Source organism: Myotis davidii, unplaced genomic scaffold, assembly GCF_000327345.1.
Source record: "Myotis davidii unplaced genomic scaffold, ASM32734v1 scaffold162, whole genome shotgun sequence".
NCBI classification, from domain to species: Eukaryota; Metazoa; Chordata; class Mammalia; order Chiroptera; family Vespertilionidae; genus Myotis; species Myotis davidii.
In genome coordinates, this window is record NW_006300036.1 from 1865308 (window position 1) to 1883613 (window position 18306).

General features: G+C 39.1%; 1 pseudogene; it reads left to right on the plus strand.

Annotated features, from left to right (window-relative positions):
* The window catches only part of LOC102757387, a 38351-nt pseudogene extending 32336 nt beyond the window's left edge, over positions 1-6015 (plus strand).
* Positions 6016-18306: the final 12291 nt, after the last annotated feature.

An 18306-nucleotide genomic window follows, 5' to 3' on the forward strand; every position in this document is an offset into this window, starting at 1 on the left:
CACTTCCCATAATATAAGCGCATTGTGATAAATACACATACTGAAGAATTAGCATTCTGATGTGAATTTTTGAGTGTTGCTGTGTTATCAAGTGATAGATAATGTGTGCATATATGTGCATCTGCCAGGATGGCCAAGCTATTCTATGGTAACAAACGATCTCAAATTCTTAGTGGCTAATACATCAAAATCTATTTCTTCTCTAATGCAGGGCTACAGGGAACTCTGTTCATTGTAGTCACTCAGCAATCCAGGTTATGGTGATTCTATCTCGACCATGTTTCCACTACCATTGTGGTAGGAGGAAGGGATTGCAGTGAATCTAACACTAGCTATCACATCTTGTGCCTGAAACTGATGTATCCTCCTTCCTCATGTTTCACTGGACAGGGCAAGTAATAAGATTATGTCTAACTTCAAAGGGACCAGGAGAACAAGAAATATGGTGAACGGGACTAATGATTCTGGTAGCATAATATCTTTATATGTGTATGTATGAGCATGAATCTGTGATAGAAAATAAGATGGCTCAGGTAAAATGGAGCTAGCGTTATGACAAAAGCAAGCTGCGGATACATTCCATGGGTTGTAGAGTTTATACATTTTAGAACAGTTTCAGATTTACAGGAAAATTGGGAAGCTATTACAGTGTTCTTATATAGCCCATACCCAGTTTCCCCTATTATTACATTTTAGATTGACATGGTAATTAGTGATTGAATATTAATACATTATTAACTATAGTCAGATTTCCTTAGATTTTGCCTAATGTCCTTTTATTGTTTCAGAATTCCATCCTGGATGCCACATTACAATCAGCCACGGTGTCTCCTTAGGCTCCTCTTGGCTGTGGCAATTTCTCACATTTTCCTTGTTTTGATGACCTGGACAGTTTTAAGGAGTACTGATCAGATATTTTGCAAAATGCTCCTCAATAGGATTTTTGTCAGATATTTTCTAATGATTGGATTGGGGTTATGGGCTTTTGGGAGGAAGACTACAGAGGTAAAGGGCCATTTCATCATGTGATATGAAGGGTTTGTGCTATCAACATGATTAACACTCTTACTGTTGCCCTTGATCACCTGGCTCGGGTACTGTTTACAAGCTTTTACACTGAAAAGCCGTCTTTTCACCCTTCCACACTGTACCTTTGGATGGAAGTCACTATGATCGATCCACACTCACAGAGTGGGAAGCTATGCTCCATTCTCTTGACAGTGGTGTAGCTACACAAATTAGTTGGAATTCTTCTACATAGAGATTTGTGTCTTCTCCCACATTTATTTGTTTGTTTACTTATTTATTTAATCATTTTTACATTATTATGGACGCGTGGATATTTATTTTATACTTTCTGTTATAATCCAATGTTACTTTTTTAATTAAAAAAATTGTAGTTGACCGTTTAATAACACAAGTTTGAAGTTCACAGGTCAACCTATGTGCAGATTTAGAAAATCAACTGTATTTTCACATTCCCAACTGCAGTTTCCCTACTGCCAATTCCCAACTGTGGTGAAAATGCTGTTTTCTAACTTTGTAAAGTATATGATTATCCAACCACTATGCTGTACACTGAAACGAATACAAAATAATATTGAGTGTAATCTGTAATTGAAAAATAAAACGCTGTTTTCTATTGGGATTGGTTGAATCTGTGGATAAAGAATCAACTACGTGCTGATGGTTGAGTTAAAAGTTATAGGTGCATTTTCTGCTGTGCAGGGCTCCATGCCCCTAACCCCAGTGTTGCTCAAGGGTCAAATGCATTTCTGCTCTTTCCTGGTCCTGTTGAACCGTATCATCTGGGGAAGTAAAACTTAGAGCAGCTGCAGCTCCTTGCAAACAATGATGTGATTTGCTCAGCTGGAGGATGAGGCCCAGTTTTCAGGAGGATGGTAAGACCTGGCTCTTTTCTTTCCTTCCTTCCTTCCTTCCTTCCTTCCTCTTTCTTTCTTCCTTCCTTCCTTCCTTCCTTCCTTCCTCTTTCTTTCTTCCTTCCTTCCTTCCTTCCTTCCTTCCTCTTTCTTTCTTCCTTCCTTCCTTCCTTCCTTCCTTCCTCTTTCTTTCTTCCTTCCTTCCTTCCTTCCTTCCTTCCTCTTTCTTTCTTCCTTCCTTCCTTCCTTCCTTCCTTCCTCTTTCTTTCTTCCTTCCTTCCTTCCTTCCTTCCTTCCTCTTTCTTTCTTCCTTCCTTCCTTCCTTCCTTCCTTCCTCTTTCTTTCTTCCTTCCTTCCTTCCTTCCTTTCTTTCTTTCTTTCTTTCTTTCTTTCATCTATCTTTCGGCTACTTAAAAGTTTTGTTGTTGTTCCTCCAATTGCTCGATCATTGACCACTGAAAGCTCCGGTGTTCCCTACCATCAATTTTAAAAAAGCATTTCCTTACTTTCAGGATGATTGTAGAGATAAATTTTTAGAAAGGTAAGTTATCAGTCCAAATTTTCCATCTGCTAAAATAACTTGCATAATGGCAATTATCATATTTTGCTGCCTGTCCCCAAAAGGGAAAAGATGAGCCTAGCAGAAAGAGCTAGATTGCTAGAGTGGCTGTTTCTGTCCTATAGAGACTACGCTCTAGCAGTGATATCTGTAGGAATAACAACCAAATGGGGCTCTTCCACGGTCTAGAATGTTTCCAGGAAAAGGGACCCTAACCTATATTAAGTCATTGAGTGAATTGATTACTTTTTTCTAATTAGTCTGGAGTGATATATTTGTTCTTACTTTAGCTTCTGTATAGGGTGCATCAGAAATTCATTATATTGTGCATAATGATGACAATACTTTTTATATTTGCTCTGGGGGGCTAAAGCATTCTAAAAATCATTCCACCATCCTTTGTCATATACTAGTAGAGCGCAATCTCTTGCTCTTTTTGTTACAAAGAAACTAATTGCTAATGCTGTGCATATAAATGAAAGACTCTTATCAAGTATGTACTTCAATTGTTATTTGGTCTTGTTGCCATAGCATGGGCTGCCATTGTCAGCTTGGGTCATAAAGCCTTTGGCTAACTGGTAGACAGTAATCACCATCAATCTGGGCTGGGTGTTTTAATTGTCAGTTCAGGCCTGGAGAGCTCCAACTTGCTTTCCATCTGCCAGCAGGTCTCCTTAGGCAAGGGGATATTGCCGCTATTAGAATACATAATTTCTCATGCAAAAATATTAGAAGGGGCATGAGATAACGTGATGTTTATTTGAACTAAAAGATGGGATATTGAATGGAAACAGTGAGGAATGGTGGAAAACAGTTTACAGGCAAAAATAATTCAGAACTACTTCACGCTGGAGAGTGCTCTTGGAATTGGATGAGAAGAGACAAGAGTTAGGAATAGACTCTTAGGTCAGCAAACAAACGTTTCTGGAGCGATTGATTCCTCCATTCGTGCTGTAGAAAAGTGCAGGGAATGTGACAGAACGGCACTGTCATTAGGTTTCTTCCATAGCTGAATCCCACATCATTAAGGGCCTTGGGACTAGAGCAGCATTTAAAATTGGTTGCTAAATTGTGCTCACAGCCAACACAGGGAACAAAGGTTTTGGGCAAATGTGTTCTCGGCGGCATATGTTGCCTTGTAAGAGGGTTGATGTTTTCCACACTTGATAAAAATTCTCTGTGACCACCTGTGCCATATGCCATTACCAATCCCCTCAGCTCTAGGACCCCTTCAGCCAGTACAAAAGATCTCTTTACTACCATTAAAATTCAAAAGACTTGAAAAGCCTCCAGGAGGCACTGTAGAGAATGTGCCGTTAGAATTAAATACCTTTTAGTTGAGGAGAATCAGGTTCACACTGGTCTCTGAACTTGGAAATCTTAGCATTTTCCCCCTGGGAGACGGGGTGTTGAAATCAGATTGCTGAAGCTGTGTTACATGAATGAGAGCTTAAAAAAAGATTAAAGTAGTTTAAGGCAAAGTTCAGATATCTCTTTACTATCTTCCTCAGCACATTGACACAAAGGATTAAATGCAGTTTAACAGAAAAGTAGAAAAATGATTTTAATAGAATATGGGCAGAATTTAGAAACTCAAGGATTGTTATCTGTATTCCTAAAAGCAGAATATCCTAAAATAAAATTGAGAAGTCATTGAAGTTGTGTTTGTCTATAATGACTTTCAGAAAAATCCCTATTCATTTTGACCTGAGAGGAGTTAAGGGAAAAAAAACCAAAAACTTCCCTAGGAATGAGTATTTTATTTCATTTTCTTCCTGACTCACAATCACAGCTGTTATAGTAACATCTACCGATGGGCTGACATTGTTAAAAACTCTGAGCTATACTCAAAGTATCATTTATAATAAAAACACTCTATCAAAGAAATAATCCTGATACTAGTATACTGGGTTGAAAAAAATAAAACCAGTGAAGTTAAACCTTTAATATCTTATATTTGTATTATCAAGAATTTAAATAAATTTGCTTTCCTCATACTTACTTTTAAAGATTAAATTAAGAGCAAATGACACTTTAGGACATTGTACTTTGACACTACTTGGTAAAGGGAAAAAGGCCCTCCAAATACCTAACTTGAAGAACTCCTTGCGATTCGGAGAAATGTACTGTTTGAATACTTCAACTTATAGTGTCTTTTCAGTACTCAATTAGCGTAATTTGACACAATTATAGGTATAAACATTTTATAGGCACTTGGTAGCAGGAGTGTCAAAAAAGTGTTAATCTCCATCCACTTATATTGGCAGCACTCACCTAGTTCTAGCACGACACTTGAATGAGCAGTGAAATGTGTTCCCTACTATTAATAAAATGCAAAGCATACTTCATCTTGACACCATATCACAAGTTTGACACTGTGGTTCCTCTCTGTGGGCTTTTGAGTCATGGAGACATGCCCTTGCTACATCCCTATCTCAACTAGATGATAATCTGACACAGACTATTTCAATACATGCCAATATGTATATCTCCCCGGCAGCATGGAGGCATATCCACAGAGAAAGAAGGTATAACTGACAAGTCAACATCATTTTTGAGATGGTACCGTAGTGGTTAAAAAAACCACAAACTTGAGTATGACTTGCTTGTACCAATTCTTCTTTTCTCATGCTTCATTAATAAGACTTTTGTGAATATAAATGGAATAAAACAAAGAAATTATTTTTAAATGTCCTAGTAAAATTTTATTTGTAATGAATTACTTAAAAAATTTCAATCATGGAAGAGGTAATTTAAGCATATGTAAATCATTTCCAAATCAAATAGCACGGAGATGTATTGAAATCGGCAGCTTCATAAAGGATTTGGTTTGATTTGTTGTTTTCTAAACAGCCAGACCTCTTTATGTGTGTGCATTACCTAAATACTTGAAGATGAAAATAAATGAATGATAAGTACAAGATCTATGAGAGGAAGAAGCTCAATTAAAACAAAAAAGGGGGTAAAAATCCTGAGATGTGATATTTCTTCAGCCTTATTTTCCCTCATTGATAATCATTTCAGTTTTCCCAAAATAGAGATAAAGCCCATTTGACTGACTTGGTACCATTTTACCTGTAATTTAACAGCTCTTATGAAAATTTATGTCTAATAAAAATAATCTGATTCCGTTCTTTCCTTTCAGCTCTAGGCCAAGTGGCTGCCTTCAAAATCCAGGAAGACGGTGCTGGTCCTGGCCGGATGCTACTCTGGACGCATAGCCATCATCATGAAGGACATTGAGGATGACACCTCAGATCATCCCTATAGCCACGCTCTGGTGGCTGGAATTGATCACAATCCCCGAAAAGTGACAGCTGCCATGGGCAAGAAGAAAATTGCCAAGAGGTCAAAGAGTAAGTCTTTTGTGAAAGTTTATAAATACAATCACCTCATGGCCACAAGGTACTCTGTGGATATATCCCTTTGGACAAAACTGTCATCAACAAGGACATCTTCAGAGTCCCAGCTCTAAAACGCAAGGCTGATGGGAGGCCAAGGTCAAGTTTGAAGAGAAGTACAAGACCAGCAAGTTCTTCCAGAAGCTGCGGTTTTAGATTTGTTTTGTTTCAGTCATTAAAATAAAAATAAAAAATCTGATTAATCTTAAAAATATTGAAAATAGAAAACAAACTCCATATCAGTTAATATAAATAATTCTACTTTTTAAATGGTTGTTTTTATATATGTAATTCTTTTTAGAAATTGATTTTTAGAGATGTTCTTTTAAATCTCTGTAAAATCAAATGTGTTAGAACTAGTGTATTTTAAAACACTTTAAATTTACATTACTCAGTTTGAATGAAAGCATTACATTGGGATTATTTTTAATTAGTACCTCCAAATGTAAGAGGGGTACCCTCATTGGTTTGGCTCAATGGATAGAGCATCGGCCTGCAGACTGAAGGTTTCCGGGTTTGATTCCAGTCAAGAGCATGAACCTTGGTTGCAGGCTCGATCCCCAGTAGGGGTTGTGCAGGAGGCAGCTGATCGATGTTTCTCCCTCATAGATATTTCTAGCTCTCTATCCCCCTTCCTTCCTCTTTGTAAAAATCAATAAAATATATTTAAAAAAATAAATAAAAGTAAGAGGAGTGAAATAATATAAATATTATTTCCTCCTGTCAATACGGTAATGCACAGTTTTTGAAATATTAAGACCTACTAATATCAGTTGATATTCATGGTAACACAAGTAATGAGAAGTTCTCAGAGTAAGGGAAAACATTTTTCAATAATTAGAAACTGAAATATGCCCTTGAAATTCTGACCTCCTTATTGAATGATATTACATATTTTATGTACCCCCTAAGGTCAGAACCATTATCATCCCCATTTTACAAATGAAAAAGTGAGGCTGAGTAGTTGGGTAGTTTGGTCAAGCTCAGGACGTGGTGAGTGTCAGAGTTTGAATTTGAACCCAAGCCTCTTTGATAACAGAGTTCAATATTTTAACCTCTACTCCACCTTGTTTCTTTTGAGAGCAGCTCACCCAACCCTTTTAAAAAAGTCTATATTTTTATAGCAGTTTTAGATTTACAATAAAATTGGAAGAAAGGGACAGCGATTTCCCTGTGCCATTACATATTCAGAGCCTCCCCCATTGTCAACATCACTCACAAGAATTTTGTACCAAGAATGAACCTACATTGGCTCATCATAATCACCCAGTGTCCACACTTTACCTTAGGATTCACTCTTGGACTTGTACATTCTGTGGGTTTGGGAAAATATATAATGACATTTTCCCATTATTATAACACTAGAGGCTCGGTGCACGGAAATTCATGCACTCGGTGGGGGTGGTGGTTTCAGCCTGGCCTGTGCTCTCTCACAGTCTGGGAGCCCTCAGGGGATGTCCAACTGACTGCTTAGGCCCACTCTCCATGGGGAGCAGACCTTAGCTGCAGTCTGGCCTCCCTCTGTGGGAGGCAACTGGCAGGCTGATCAGGGGATGGTGCCAGCCTGGGAGTGGCCAGCGCCAACCCCCATCACCCAGCCACTGCTGCCACTGGTGGCCTCCCTCTGCAGGAGGTGACCGGGCGGGCCGATCAGGGGCTGGCACGGCCGGCAAGCGGCTGGCCCTGCCCCCTCCCCAATTACCCCTCCACCATCGTTGGTTGCTGCCACCTCCCACCCCATTGCTGTCCCCTCTCTCTGCCTGCTGGCACATGCTTTGGCTGGTCTGGCACTGCCTACTCACTGGCCCTGCCTCCTGCCGACTGGTCATATCACTGTTCAGTTGATTTACATATTATGCTTTTATTATGTAGGACCATATAGAGTATTATCATTGCTCTAAAAATCCTCTGTACTTTGCTTATTCCTGCCCTCTCTCTACCTACGGCAACCATTGATTTTTAAACATTTCTTTAGAGTTTTGTGTTTTTCAGAGTGTCATATAGTTGGAATCATGTAGTATGTGTCCTTCTCAGATGGGCTTCTTTTAGTTAGCAATATGCATTTAAGTTTTCTCTATGTCTTTTTATGGTTTGAGAGCTCATTTATTTTTACTGCTGAATACTATTATCTGAATGGACCACAGTTTATCCATTCATCTACTGAAGGACATCTTGGTTGCTTCCAAGTTTTGGCAATTATGATAATGCTGCTATAAACATATATGTGCAGGTTTTTTTTTGTGTGTGTGTGAACACAAGTGTTTAACATCTTTGGGTAAATACCAAGGACTATAATTACTGGATTTTAATAATATGCTTAGTTTTGCAAGAAACTGCCAAATTGTTTTCCTAACTGATGATACCATTTTGCATCTCCACCAGTGATGAATGAGAGCTTCTGTTGCTCCACAATCTTGTCAGAATTTGGTGTTATCAGGGTTCTAGATTTTGGCCATTCTAATATGAACACAACTCTTTCTTTTTTTTAGATAAATAAACCAAGTCCCAAAAAGGCAAAGTGTTTGGGACCAAATTTCCCAGGCATTTAGTAGGAAAACTAGAGTTCAGGCCTTGATGTTAGATATTTGTACTGAATTTCTGGGGCTACATTGTTCTCTTAATTATAAAACTCTATACATGGATCACTGCAAAGCAAATGTGCTTGATAATTCAATGGCAACTAGAGGTGATTTCTTACCTGTGCTTCATGAATGAGATATCTCAAAGATGACAGGACTATAGATTTATTGTCCTACTCAGATGGGATTTGAGCTTGCCCTAATCACTCAGCTGTGTGGAGCAAACCATACTTTCTAAAAGCCATTCCCCCTTGATTAGCCATCCTTTACCTGTACTGATCAATGAACTTCTGGTTGTAAAGATAGGATTGGAAATGGTTTCTTTAATTTCTCTTGATGATTTCAAAGGTGTTAAAAGACACCACCCCTTTTGTGGGACCCGAGCTAAGGGTGTATATTATGATAGCCAGCCAAAGCGAATCCTGACCTTTCTTTGCTGTTTCTTGAATGAGATTCTGAAATTGACAGAGACAGAGTAGAAAGTATAGAATGAGGACAATATGACACACTTTTGGAAGAACTAGGGAGCTAATACTGAGGGAGGGATAGCATCAATGATCCTTTAAGAACAAAAGATAAGCCCTATCCAGTTTGGTTCAGTGGATAGCATGTTTGGCTACAGACTGAAGGGTCCGGTCAAGGGCACTCCATCCCTGGTCAGGTCAGGACACCCTAGTGAGGCAACCAGTCTTTCTCACAGGGATGTTTCTCTCTTTCTGTCTTTCCCCTTCCCTTCCACTCTCTCTAAAAAAATCAATGGAAAAAAGTATCCTCAAGTGAGGATTAACAACAACAAAAAATAATCTATAATAATTAAAGCATAATATGCTAATTAGACGAGACAGCTGAACGACCTTTCAGATGTCATTCTGGACATCCTTCCAGACGAAGCCACGGTGGTGAGGGCCGAGGTAGAGGTGGTTTGGGGCAATCAGACAGGCAGGCAAGCAGGTCAGGGCGATTAGGCAGGCAGGCAGAGTGGTGAGGGGTGATCAGGCAGGCAGGCAGAGTGGTTAAGGGCAATCAGACAGGCAGGTGAGCAGTTAGGGGCAATTAGGCAGGTAGGCAGAGTGGTTAGGGGTGATCAGGCAGGCAAGCATATGGCTGGATGCGATCAAGAAGGCAAGCAGGCAAGTGGTTAGGAGCCAGCAGTCCAGGATTGTGAGAGGGGTCCCAATTGTTAGAGGGTGCAGGCCAGGCTGAGGGACCCCCCCAAGTACCTGTGCACAAATTTCGTGCACTGGGCCTCTAGTAAAAGATAACATAGAATGAAGGAATGGAGAACAGCAAAGTGGGAAGTAGTGCCAACATGATTATGTAACTAAGTGAGGTCTTCTTATAGTTAAGTGAGATGATCTTTTCCCATCGCTATGTTTTTTTTGTTGTTGGTTTTTATTTTCTGCAGAAAGGTCTGTGACAGCACAAAGTGGGTGGAGTATTAGTTATTTCATAATGAGCCAATTTCCAAATGAAATTAATGTTGGCCACCAAAAAGTTTATATCAATGACTTTAAAATAGATGGTGGATAGATATTACTTACTTAGACTGCTAGTGGTTCTTAACTATTGATCGAGTGATTGATTGATTGATTACAATCTCTTTTCAAATTCTGATAAGAGCATGAACTTTTTTTTCTCTATGGAAATATGCATATACCTATACCCCAATTTTTAAACATATCATCTTAAATTTAGGGGCTCCCTGAAGGCAATCCCGGAACTCCTGTTAAAGAATCCTTAGTTCAGACTGTCATGCCAGGCTTTATAAGGTGAGCAGAGAAAGTGTGAGAAGAAAAGTTTTAGAGAGGTGGAAAGATGAAATGCGAGGCATGTAGAAAGTGGTCAATAGTATTGGTGAAACGGAGTGGATGATTGAGCTAAGAGAGTTTTCTCCCAGCTCACAGCTTCTCTGCCTCTTTATTGTTCCAGTACTTAAAGATTCAATAACCTTGGTAAAGATCTGTGCCCTTCACTACCCACTCCTTCCTTTTTTTTTTTTTTTTTCCCTTATTCACCTCTGAAGATTGAAACTGTGCTAGGAAATAGCAGTCAGCCTGGAAAAGTCTCAGAACCTAATAGCTACTTATGTCAGCCGTGGCAATAAAATGGTTACAGCAACCCAAGCTTCTGGGAAGTATGTACTCAGTGCTAACTGAACAGCCCATCTTTTAGGCCATTGCTTCTTGAACTATAATGTGCCTGCCTCTCTCGGGATCTTGGTGATGTGATGATTCTGGTTCTGTGGGTCTGGGGTGAGTTGGGGGTGTGCATTCCTGACAAGCTCTCAGGTGATGTTACTCCTGTGGCTCCTTGGGCCACACTGTGAGTGACATGCTAGGGTTATCTTAGGAAGCTGGCAGAACTGTGCTCATCACTGTGGGTTATACTTTATTTCTGTGTGTCAAATAATCTAGGTTTATTGCCCCAGAAAATGATAATTTCTCAATATGACCTCCATAAAAGATTTTGAGCCTAAAAAGGAAGTAGAGAATTATTTAATTTTTGAAAATGCTAAATTTTTCAGAAAATTGAAAATCTGCTTTTGATCTAATTAAGTGAGAACTAGTGTATAACAGCGTCTCTGGTGGCTCAGCCTGGGAAATAGGAATAACACCAATACCTGTCCAGTTTCCATACTAATGTCAGCTAGGAATAACCAGAATAGCACATCATTTACAGATATATGGTGGGATAAAAAGGCTTAGCAAATTTTATAATAATGAGGAAGTTAGTTTCCTATATTCATTTCAGGGACTAAAATACAAAAAAACATATCTCATTATAACATTCATGTTCTAATGCATCATTTTTTTTCACTTTTCTTTTTGGTTATTTCATATTAGTTGGTTTAATTCCAGGTGGTACAGAATTCGGGATAGAACAAAGACCGAAGATCACACTTTGGCAGAATTCTGAGCTGGGTTGAGAAATAGCTGAGTGAGAAAAACTAAAGAGATGAGCCAATATCAGTGGCTCCAACCAACTGAGCCACACTGGCCAGGGGCAAAAGTTCACTCTTAAATGTACAACAAGCTCAGAGTCAACACTTTATTCTAGCTAACAGTAACAACAGATGTTATGGCAGGAATCCAGATGTCAAAACAGGAATGGAATTAAGGATCACCATTTCTCCGGGCACAAGGCACAGCTCACTTTTTGCCAGATTTCTTAATTCCACCTGTGGCCAGAAGGCCCTTCCCGTTGGCCCTCGCTTTTAGTTGTTCAAGTTTCTCCTGCTCCTCTTTTTGCTTCTGCTTTAATGCCTTCTCTTCCTTGTCCATCCCCTTGGTCTGCTTCTTGGGCTGCTTCAGGGCTTCTTCTTGCCACCTTTATGTGAGACATAGCACCTGCCACCCCTCCCCCAGACCCTGCCCCCTTTTCTCACATTTAACATGCCTGAAATTAGGGTGTGTGTGATACTCAATGGAGTTTTACAATTGCTGTTGGCCGGGTGGCAGTGGAAAGGTCGATGTCATTGTGTATACATGTGTGAGTTCCATTGTTATTCCTGGTGGCAGGGCTGGACAATGGCAACCTCTTGACATTTCAGTCAAAAACCATCAGGACTATTTGAGGAAGGAACATGAGTGCAGACTGGGTGTCAGTAGCATGAAAGAAGAGGCTGGGGACAAGTTTAAGAAATGATGCATCACCGATGCTCTTGAAGCATAAAGGTTGATATTGGTAACAGGGTATCAATGGCTCTGAGATGAAATGTCATTCAGGAGAGTTAGAGTCCATGTGGCAGAAGTTTTTTAAAGCTGCTATTAAAATATATTTTGTGTATATTTCCCTTTTATAACCTACTAGAGGTCCAGTGCATGAAATTCATGGACAGGCAGGGTCCCTAGGCCTGGCTGGCGATCAGGGCTGATCTGCGAGGCAACTGATGGAGTGAGCGGGGGGGGTGGGGGTGCTCACTGGCACCTGCCTTGGCCAGCCTGGTGCTGCCCACTCACTGGCCCTGCCCCCTGCTGCTGCTGGTGGCCTCCCTCTGCGGGAAAATGGGTGGGGCTATCAGGGGGCCCCCACTGGCACCTGCCTTGGCTGGCCTGTTGCTGCTGGTTCAGTCAATTTGCATATTAGGTTTTTATTATATAGGATGAACAAGAATAGTGCATGGTAAAAATCCCAGTGTTAATGAGCCTGGAAGAACTCTTTCACTAAGTATAAAATAAATATCCTACATAGTAAGAAAGCATTGTGTTCTAATTTGATTGCCAGCATTTTGTTTGATTTCCTAGAGGTGCATGTTATAATTAATGGCAAACTGATTTGATGGAATAATGCAGTTTAAAATGTACATGTTGGGGAATAAAGTTATCCCAAATTATAAAATTGTAGATGATAGAATCAAAAGCAAATTCAAGAAATTATCTTTAATCACGAGTGTCTAAATCATCCAGGGCACAGGAGGACTAAGAAAAGAGTGAAGAATAGTGGGTGTTACTGTGAAACAGGAAATCTGGGTAGTGGCTTTGCTTTTGATACTGAGCAGTAATACGACCGAGGACAAATCACTTTAGTGCTCTGGACTCAGTGTCCTAAGCTATACAATGGTGAGTTTGTCTTAGATAATAATCTCCAATGTGCTTTCAAGATCTTGGAACTCTGGATATTTAAAAAATGTAGTGGATAAAAAGTTAAGCTTATCCACTATTTATTATTTTATTCCCTTTATCACAATAGAACTTTGCCCAATGAGCAAATGATCTTGCTTACATTTTAGCCTAATCTGAGCCAGGGTTCATTAACTGAACTCTGTTCAACTTCTATGGAGATGGGGAAAGAACTGGCCAGTCTCTTCTTAACAATAATATGCATATGCGAAAGACTGTAATGAAAAGATTCCATGATTTTCTTTTTTCCAGATAAAATAGTCTTAAATTCTTGTTTCCAAAAACAATACATTTTACCATTGGCTTTTTGGTAAAAAAGCCCACAACCATCCCCCTTTCCAAACAGTAACAGTGCCCCGTTTTCTTTTCGAAGAATGACACCACTCAGCTCTGCAGTCTTACTGGGGCCTTGAATGAGGGTCTCTGCACTTGTTAGTCAACAGGTGGGCATTCCCCCCAGAACAAACCGGTCACCTTATTTTCTGTGTGTGTGTGTGTGTGTGTGTGTGGTAACAGGAATATGAAAAGCGGAGTTCACTCGCTCCTGGGCAGAGTCCTGAAGAGATAGTCAAGGTCTTGTGTGCTTGACACCCAAAACTGGCCTGTTCCTTACTGATGCTGAGCTGACTCTAAGCCTGCCTTGAAGATGCTTTGCCATTTGAGCTCCCTAAGATTGCTTTAATACATTGTCTTTCTGTTGAACTGGAATGGGTTTCTGATGGTCACAATCAAGGAAGCCTAACAAAGGCAGGGATACAGGTTGTGTGGGGGGCTCCTGGACGCCAGCATTAAACCTAACCATCCAGCCCCCCCGTGCCTTGGGTGAGCTGTGGGCAGGGTAGAGGCACACTTTCAGGATTGCGCCACATAAAAAGGGTTCCAACTTCTTGACTGGTGTCAAATACATATAAAACGAAAACATCTATATATGCTGTTTTTACTTTTCCTTTGGATTTCCCAAAGCCTATCAGTCTGTGTGATGGGCTTTGGTTTTGACACAAATTACATTTCCAAATAGAATTTTGAAATGTGATTTTTACATTATCCTTCTGTCTGTAGTTAAAAGTAATTGTGTCCCTTCCTTGACTGATTGCCAAATGTAGTACACACACACACAAATATTTGATAAGGGGAGCCATTAAAAGTCTGTTTTATTCTATTTGGATGTCTCTTTACAGAAGAAAAAAAACTTTCTTTGTGTGTATGTGCTGTGATGGTTCCATTTATTAATTAATACCCTTTGTTAAATTTTTCACTAGCCAAACCGCTGTGCCTTTGGAAACTTATTATCCTGCTACTACTCTTTCAGGCTTTAAAAACCATTGCTTATTTAAGTGAAAAGAAATATAGAGGCAAAAGACAGGAAACTCTTGACAAAAATAACTCATGGTTCTCTAAGTTACTTCTCATGTAAATACAAACTGTAGAAGATTGAAGATGCCTTTTCTTGTCTTCACTTTTTACCCTGATCCTTCCAAATGGTTTTCCTTTCTGAGGTTCACAGAAGATATTCCTGCATACCTTTAGGGTAGCAGTTAATAGTTTAAGTTCTAGAATCGCATCTTGTGTGTATGCATACTACTAGATCCCTAATGATGTGAACTTGGGAAAATTAATCAATGTCTAAAACTTAAATTTCTTCATCTATAAAATCGAGTTAGCCAGAATATATCTCCATGTGATTATTAGGAGGTAACTGATATAGCACACATCACAGAGCACCAGGCACCATATTAGACCCTTGATGCTTGTTTTTTGTTATGGTTAATTTTATTTTATGGTAAGCGATAGACAGATGCAAATACATAATGAAGGCAGTTTTGAATGAGTCATGTGGTATAGAATGTGGATGGATTACAGAGGACAGGATGTGAGGCAACAAGACTGGTGAGTTGCTTTTGCAGTAAATCTGATGTGCTGTTCAAAGGGCCAGATGTGATGGGTGGACACTAATGATCAAAAAGAGGGGCAAATGTAAAGAAGAATGAATGGAAAGGGCTTGTTGATGATCATATGAGGGTATCAAAGGGGGGAGTCATTCCTGATTTCATGACTCAAGAGCAGTATGGTGAGTAGGTTTAGGAAGAAAGAGGAAACACTTTGCTGAGTACAGGAGAGGCATCCAAATAGAAATGTCCAGTCAAGAGGAGGGGAATGTAAGGTTGAAGCTTGTGAAGGGGCTGACTTGAAATCCTTGGTAGGTCTTCTGTATGAATTAACTGGGCTTATCCTCTTTTTCTTTTCCATGGGGTGCCTGAGAAAGTTATGGGAAAGCAGTTGCTTTTGAAAAACACCTAGTGTAAACCTGATGTTGAATGATTTTTATGGGTTACCTCTTAAACGGAAATGGATACACAAAGTGTGAATTTAGTTTTTGTTGTAGGTGTCTGAAATGTGTAAGATACTATTGGAAACAGGAGACTATTGAAAAAGCATGTTTAAAAGAGAGAAAACCTATCTCCTTCCTCACTCTCTTCTACAGTGCTCCCAGATCTGATGCAGGGCCCATAGATACAACCAAACCATTGACAAGCAATGTCCATCCAACAGTCTAAGGTTTCATATGACGTATGTAATAATACATAAAAGAGGATTAACTTCAAAGGAACAAGGGGATTATTTGTATGAGAAATCGAGACGCTAGGTATAAAAATACATATGAATGAAGTCTTTAAAATTGAGATATGTGTGTGTAAACCATCCTCAATGAAATACAAGTATGATGATTAAGCATGTAAATTTGGATTGCAGGCACAGACCCCAATTGTGCTCACCTAATCATCCATTATATACACAATTTACTGATTTGCACGCTCACCTAGACAGGCTCAAATATTATCTGGATGTCACCTAAATATCTATTGTTTGTAAGTTTAGAGTTGTTCAAAATGAAAAGACTCACTTTCCTGGCATGCATATCACTTTACATACTTCACCTGCTTATATTTTAATGAACAAAGTGCCCACAGCTTATTTCTCAAGCTTATTTCGCTTTTAATTCTATAAAGAAAATTTGTTATTTTTATGCACAAACAAGAAAATCTATTTTATTTTATTTTACTGATAATCATTGCATTGATTTATGTAAAATCATTATATTTGGATTGTTTCACAAGCTATGGTGTTTGGAGTAGCCTTTGAACTCAACTACACCTTAAGTAGTGTATTTTAGCTTTTGATATCTTAACTTATAGAATTTGTATTGGGGCATTTGAAAATTTGAGGAATATTTTTTATCTTAAAAATTGGATTTGAAAATGTATATCCCTTCTCCAATTTTTATCACCAAATACTTATTTTGGAGTCTCATATCTCTTTGTTTCTCAGGCCACACAGGAATGAGTTCATGGTTCTTGGCAGAGCGTTTTGGTTGAAGAGTTGTGTATTGGAATTGTGAACCTTGAGAAAGAAGATACCTATTAAGAAGGGTAACTGGGCTCAAATTAAAAAACAAAACAAAACAGAGCCTAATAGCCATTTCTACACAGAGATCTCTCACACAAACTGCTCTTCAGGGAGAAGCTTGCACTGAACTACTTGCCTCTGCACTGAACTGCCTGCCTGCATTTGTGTTTCTGCCATCTGAGCCAGCCCTTATAAAGGAGTTTCTGAAATCTAAATTCAACCAAGAGGATTGAGCCTTTCCCCATTCAATTGGAGTTGCACAGTTCTGACCAACCAGAGCAGCTCTATTCTGACCAATCAAATTGCAAGGATTTGGAACCCTCACTTGCATGAGGACAGACCAAACAAAGACCAGGGGCAAAGACTTCGGTCTGTATAAGCCACCTGCCTGCTGGCTCCGGGAGTGCATTTTTCCCTTTCCACCGTGTCTCCCTGGCTGAGCTGAAACACTGCAGATGCCAAGGAGCAGAACAGAGCAGTGCAGGTCAGAGCAGACTGTCCCCAAACGGAGCAGAGCAAAGCACAGTACAGTGGACCAGTGCAGTGCAAAGGAGACCAGCAAGGAGCAGAGCAGAGCTGTCTGGAGGGGGGCCTGTCTCCAGGCCTGCCTGGCCCTGGGCTGCATCATAGCTGTGCTGTATTGCAATTGAGCTGGTTTGCACTGAACAGTTTCCTTCTTCACCTCAGGCCAAATTGTTGGCATGTAATTGGAGACAATGACCACTGGCTGACAGAATGGACTTATGATTAGTTGCATAAACAGAAAAAAAATCTGGAAATAGGTATAAGTTGCAGTGTTCTCTTTTAGAAGTTTATAGAAGAAGGTCTTCCCTCTTCTTTTCCTTTGGCTTTGCCCACTTTAAGTATTATTTCTGGGAGTTATTTATAACTCCTCCACATAGATGTTGACAGTGTAGTGGTCAAAAGCTCCTCAAGTCAGGACTTTGGGTTCAAGTACCAGATATGCTAATTACTAACTAGGAGACATTGACAACATTTCATAATCTGAGTAAGTTTTATATTTTTAATTAGAAAAAGTTTAAAAAAGCAATTTCCTTTCAAATTATTTTATTTTTTTCCCCTTTGATTCTGCAATTGCTAAGTACAGTGTTCTATCGATGTCCCTTAGGTCAAGTTTAGTACTTATGCTGCTCAATTCTTTTATATTTTTAGAATATTTTGGCCTGCTTATCAGAACAGCAGCTGAGACAGGAATGTTAAATAATCCCACTATTACTGTGGATTTATTTTCATTACAGTTGTATTAATTTTCTTTTACATATTTTAAGTTACATTAAGTGCATGCAGATTTTATTATATCTGAAATAAACCACTTATCATATATGAGTTTTAAAAGAGCAATTTCCTAATGGGTATCTAGCATTTAAGGTGTAATACGTATGAAGCATTTGGATATAGCAGCACGTGCTTCTCCTTCTTCTTCTTCTTCTTCTTCTTCTTCTTCTTCTTCATCATTTTTAGACTTGCCATTTCTCCCTATCTATGCCATGGCTCAGGCAGATGGTACTTTTATTATTCAAAGGCAAACCTATTATGAATCCCTTTAAAAAAATAGCTCTTAGTGAGAAAGACTTTTAAAGTTTTAGAAAAAATTTTTTAAACACTCTAGCATACACACATAATAGAAATACAACTGATACACACTACTTGGGAGTGTAAGTGCTACACCAGTGGTCCATTCTCAGAATATTTATCAAGTGCTTTTCATGAAATACATATTTAAAAATTTACAATAATCTCTAAGGTGGGTATTATAATTATTTTATTGATGATAAAATTAAGATTGATTGAGGTAAAAATCTTTCCCAAGGTCAAAGAGCTAAAAATGTGAATTCTGGGATA